We start from the raw sequence: 6000 nt of genomic DNA, 5'->3' as shown, positions 1-6000 counted from the left end.
AATCGAAAATGACAATGTATAAGTGTGATGTCAGGAGAAGTTATGTGCGCAAGTGAACGTTTTTAAAAGCTAACCAAACAAAAACATAATTACTTTTATGATACGTGTTTGAGCCGTCATGTGCATTAGTAGCACAATTTCTAACTTATTTACATTTGTTTTTATTTTCCCACACGTCTTCCTTGTTTGGGTGTGCCGTCACTTCCTTGTTTGGCTGTAGATGGCTATTACCTGCTCATCGCCCTCTAATGTCCCAGGGTAATATTTCTGCTTTCCACTTCGTGTTTTTGTTTTAGGGAGCATGCGAGAACACTCGTTCAGTTCGCCTAATCGTCTTAAGCTAGCCACCAACCGAACTGAAGCATGCTGACACCAGTTATTAGATCATTAGCTTGATAAGCGTGAGAGCGCAGTTACGCCTGTTTGAACAAGTGTATTAGATCATTTGTTTGTTTTGACCCTAGTTTTTACCACCCACACACAACCTGCCCGTCTCCACCTATGCATATAACCACTGTTCCTCCTTCTGAAAAGAATATGAGGCACAACCTTTTCCAGGTCATAATACTTATAACAGTATGGTTATTGTGCTAAAAGTGCAAGGATTTCCTTCTTACTAAAGCCAATTCTAACTTTTGCATGCAAACCCCCCTTTGGGAACCTAATGCCAAGGTACCAGAGATCAGTAGACTCAACACTACAATTCAGATTGATACATGTGGCGCAAGAATATATTGCATTAACATAGATTATGTAAATATGAGTGCTCATGTTATATATTTCATAAATATATTCTATACAGTATATGTAAATATATTTTGAATTCCCCCGCATATACTGTATGAACATATATTATAATACATGAGTTTTCTGTATGGGTTCAAACATTTATTTTATGGAAAAGAGATGTTGTATATGTCTGGACAATACACCATGCTGCCTTGTTGACAAAAATGACCGAGCGGCGCAGATTACTGTTCATTTCAGAAGGGCGCTCCTCCCTCCCCGCTTTCGCCCCATGACGTAACAGGCCTTTGACCGGTTCAACCCGGGCCAGCATAAAATAATTACCTCAATGTGGGACTGGGGTTCAGACATTTGACCTATCTGGAAAATTGGGGAATACATCCGTAAATATATATATAAACAATATCTTAAAAACTCTTGCATTTAGATTATAACTTTTTTGGTTCCACGTAAAAGCTGTTCAGGTTTCTAATTTATTGACAATATTTATATGTTACTGGAAAACCAAACATGGCTAAACTGGCCTATTTGAACTGGATGATATATCCTCATCATTAAATCCTCTTCAAACAGGCCATCTCCAGGCTTTTTGGTTTTCCAGTAACTGATACTTTAAAAATGTAATTCCCTTGTTGATTCACTTTGTTCCCATACCAAAAGGCATGTTTTATATCTAACCAGGGAAATCCGACACAGCAGTTCCTTGTACTATTCTGACGTCATTTGTAGACCAACGGAGGGGATGGGCGACCAGTGTGATTGGGCGGATTCGATTATGCTGAGCCTCGGGGCACCGGGCAAAGGCCCGTCACGTCATCGGGAGAAAGCAGGGAGGGAGGAGCGCTGATATCAAATCGAACAGTAATCTGTACCACTTGGTCATTTTGTCAACAAGGCAGCATGGTGCATCGTCCAGAAACATATTTATATTCCCTAAGTGTTTGAATTGTCTAACTCATTGGGAAGGCAGATAACAATATGTTTTATCAAAAGCAATCACTTTTGCATGGAAAACACAGAATCATACCTGTAGTGGTGCGTGGGTAAAATCACCAGTGAAGCCAAGCCAGAAAAAAGGCATATTACAACCTATGTTGTGATAATTATGTTGTTTGCTGTATAACCGGTTAGTTCATATGCCTTGACACCATCATAATAGGCCGAGACAATAAGAAGAATAAATTCAACCACACATTTGTTTCATTACAAAACCGGAGACCTACATCTTTCTGGTGAAGTCCACAAAACATATTGCATATAACAAACAGTTACATGACCTACAGCATGGTCAAGCAAGGTAATGTTTCCGACATTTTCAGACTACTAAACAACTATTGATTTAGAACCACAGAGAGTTACCGCAAGTTGCAAAGAAAACAGGAGCTGCCTCCACTATTCCAGCACCATTTCAACATAATCGAATCATCTATGCTTAGTCTAATACAGTGACAATTTAAAGATAACAAAAACTCTTTAGTACAATTAACGTAAGCTAAATAAGATGTAGCTGTCCATGGCACTGATTTCTGTGTGTGTGTGTGTGTGTGTGTGTGTGTGTGTGTGTGTGTGTGTGTGTGTGTGCGTGCAAGTAGAAAAAACATGTTGACTCACCCTACTTGTAGAGAAACGTCAATGCCATCCTCTTTCATGTTGCCTAAATGGTCTATGACTATGACTCTGTCGTACAGTACACGCTTTTAGTTTTTTGTTGTTGTAAAGACACAAGGCGAGACCCAAATGCAGACACAGGAGGCAGATGGTTAGAGTCTTAATGTTTATTAACACTAAAGGGTAGGCAAGACAATGGTCGTGGACAGGCAAAAAGATCAAAACCAGATCAGAGTCCAGGAGGTACAGGCTCGTGGTCAAGGCAGGCAGAATGGTCAGGCTGTTACGGGTGTGTAAGGGAAGCAAAGTCAGGTGCAGGAGAGTAGCGTGTAGTAACAGGCGCACTTTTATTCCGTTCCAAAAACGACAGCACAGAATACAATAAGCGTGCCCAAAACACGGAACATTAACAAAATACAGGCGCGTGGTAAAATACCCACATAACATACAACAATATCACACAAAGACATGGAGGGGAACAGAGGACTAAATACATGCAGTGTGATTAGGGAATGAAAACCAGGTGTGTATGGAACAAGACAAAACAAATGGAAAAATGGAGCAGCAATGGCTAGAAAGCCGGTGACGCCAAACGCCGCCCGAACAAGGAGAGGAGCCGACTTCGGCGGAAGTCGTGACAGTACCCCCCCTTGACGCGGGGCTCCAGCGGCGCGCCGACACTGGCCTCGGGGACGACCCGGAGGGTGAGGCGCAAGGCGATCTGGCCGGCGACGGTGAAACTCCAGCAGCAGTTCGGGGTCCAACACATCTGCAACCGGGACCCAGCACCTCTCCTCCGGACCGTACCCCTCCCACTCCACGAGGTACTGAAGGCCCCCTGCCCGACGTCTCGAATCCAGGATGTAACGAACGGAGTACGCCGGGGTCCATCGAGGGGGCGGAGGAACCTCCCGCGCCTCAGATTCCTGGAGTGGACCAGCCACCATCGGCCTGAGGAGAGACACATGGAACAAGATGTTAACAGCATTTTGTACCACCTCAGGGCATGACGAGTACCTCGTCATGCCGTACGGGTTGATGAATGCTCCATCAGTTTTCCAATCCTTTGTAGACGAGATTTTCAGGGACCTGCACGGGCAGGGTGTAGTGGTGTATATCGATGACATTCTGATATACTACGCTACACGCGCCGAGCATGTGTCCTTGGTGCGCAGGGTACTTGGACGACTGTTGGCGCATGACCTGTACGTCAAGGCAGAGAAATGCCTGTTCTTTCAGCAGGCCGTCTCCTTCCTAGGGTATCGCATTTCCACATCAGAGATGGAGAGTGACCGCATTGCAGCCGTGCGTAATTGGGCGACTCCCACCACGGTAAAGGAGGTGCAGCGATTTTTAGGGTTTGCCAATTACTACCGGAGATTTATCCGGGGTTTTGGCCAGGTGGCTGCTCCCATTACCTCACTGCTGAAGGGGGGTCCTGTATGGTTGCAGTGGTCGGCTGAGGCGGACGGGGCTTTTGGGAAGCTGAGAGCTCTGTTTACTTCGGCTCCCGTGCTGGCCCATCCGGATCCCTCTTTGGCGTTCAGAGTGGAAGTGGATGCGTCCGAGGCTGGGATAGGAGCCGTGCTCTCACAGCGCTCGGGTACGTCACGGAAACTCCGCCCCTGTGCTTTCTTCTCAAAGAAGCTCAGCCTGGCGGAGCGTAACAATGACGTGGAGCTGTTGGCTGTGGTTAAAGCGTTTAAGGCGTGGAGACATTGGCTTGAGGGGGCTAAACACCCTTTCCTCATCTGGACTGACCACCACAACCTGGAGTACATCCGGGCAGCGAGGAGACTGAATCCTCGTCAGGCAAGGTGGGCCATGTTCTTTACCCGTTTTGTGTTTACCCTGTCCTACAGACCTGGTTCGCAGAATAGGAAGGCAGATGCACTGTCCCGGCTGTATGACACAGAGGAGCGGCCCATGGATCAGACTCCCATACTCCCGGCCTCTTGCCTGGTAGTGCCGGTCATGTGTGAGCTGGACGCGGACATTGAGCAGGCATTGCGTACAGAGCCCGCTCCCCTCCAGTGTCCTGTCGGGCGTATGTACATTCCGTCTGCTGTCCGTGACCAGTTGATCTATTGGGCCCACACGTCACCCTCCTCTGGTCTCCGGGGATCGGTCGGACCATGCGCTGTCTGACTGGGAAGTACTGGTGGCCCACCTTGGCTAAGGACGTAAGGGTTTATGTTTCCTCCTGCTCGTTGTGTGCCCAGTGTAAGGCTCCGAGACACCTGCCCAGAGGTAAGCTACACCCCTTACCCATTCCACAACGACCTTGGTCACACCTGTCGGTGGATTTTTTAACCTGTTAGGGCTAGGGGGCAGTATTGACACGGCTGGATAAAAAACGTACCCGATTTAATCTGGTTACTACTCCTGCCCAGTAACTAGAATATGCATATAATTATTGGCTTTGGATAGAAAACACCCTAAAGTTTCTAAAACTGTTTGAATGGGGTCTGTGAGTATAACAGAACTCAAATGGCAGGTCAAAACCTGAGAAGATTCTGTACAGGAAGTACCCTGTCTGACCATTTCTTGAACTTCTTTGCCATCTCTATCCATTACAAAGGATCTCTGCTATAACGTGACACTTTCTACGGCTCACATGGACTCTCAGAAGGCGGCAAAATGCTGAATCGTGGCTTTGCAGGCTCTGGCTGAAACAAAGTAGCGCGTTTGGGTAGTGGCTGGTTACAGTACTGTGAGACTCAGGCTCGTGCCTGCGTCGACCGAAAAATGTATTTTCCTTTGTCTGTTTACCTAAAAGGAGATTCCCGGTCGGAATATTATGGCTTTTTTACGAGAAAAATGGCATAAAAATGGATTTTAAACAGCGGTTGACATGCTTCGAAGTACGGTAATGGAATATTTAGATTTTTTTGTCACGAATTGCGCCATGCGCACGACCCTTATTTACCCTTTCGGATAGTGTCTGGAACGCACGAACAAAACGCCGCTATTCGGATATAACGATGGATTATTTGGGACCAAACCAACATTTGTTATTGAAGTAGAAGTCCTGGGAGTGCATTCTGACGAAGACAACAAAGGTAAGAACATTTTTGTTATAGTAAATCTGATTTTGGTGAAGGCTAAACTTGCCGGGTGTCTAAATAGCTAGCCTGTGATGGCTGGGCTATGTACTTAGAATATTGCAAAATGTGCTTTCACCAAAAAGCTATTTTAAAATCGGACATATCGAGTGCATAGAGGAGTTCTGTATCTATAATTCTTAAAATAATTGTTATGCTTTTTGTGAACGTTTATCGTGAGTAATTTAGTAAATTGTTAGTAAATTCCCCGGAAGTATGCTAGTTCTGAACGTCACATGCTAATGTAAAAAGCTGGTTTTTGATATAAATATGAACTTGATTGAACAAAACATGCATGTATTGTATAACATAATGTCCTAGGGTTGTCATCTGATGAAGATCATCAAAGGTTAGTGCTGCATTTAGCTGTCTTCTGGGTTTTTGTGACATTATATGCTAGCTTGAAAAATGGGTGTCTGATTATTTCTGGCTGGGTACTCTGCTGACATAATCTAATGTTTTGCTTTCGTTGTAAAGCCTTTTTGAAATCGGACAGTGTGGTTAGATTAACGAGAGTCTTGTCTTTAAATAGCTGTAAAAT

Source organism: Salmo salar, chromosome ssa21 (assembly GCF_905237065.1).
Source record: "Salmo salar chromosome ssa21, Ssal_v3.1, whole genome shotgun sequence".
In the NCBI taxonomy this organism is placed as follows: domain Eukaryota; kingdom Metazoa; phylum Chordata; class Actinopteri; order Salmoniformes; family Salmonidae; genus Salmo; species Salmo salar.
Note: the sequence above shows the minus strand (reverse complement) of the source record.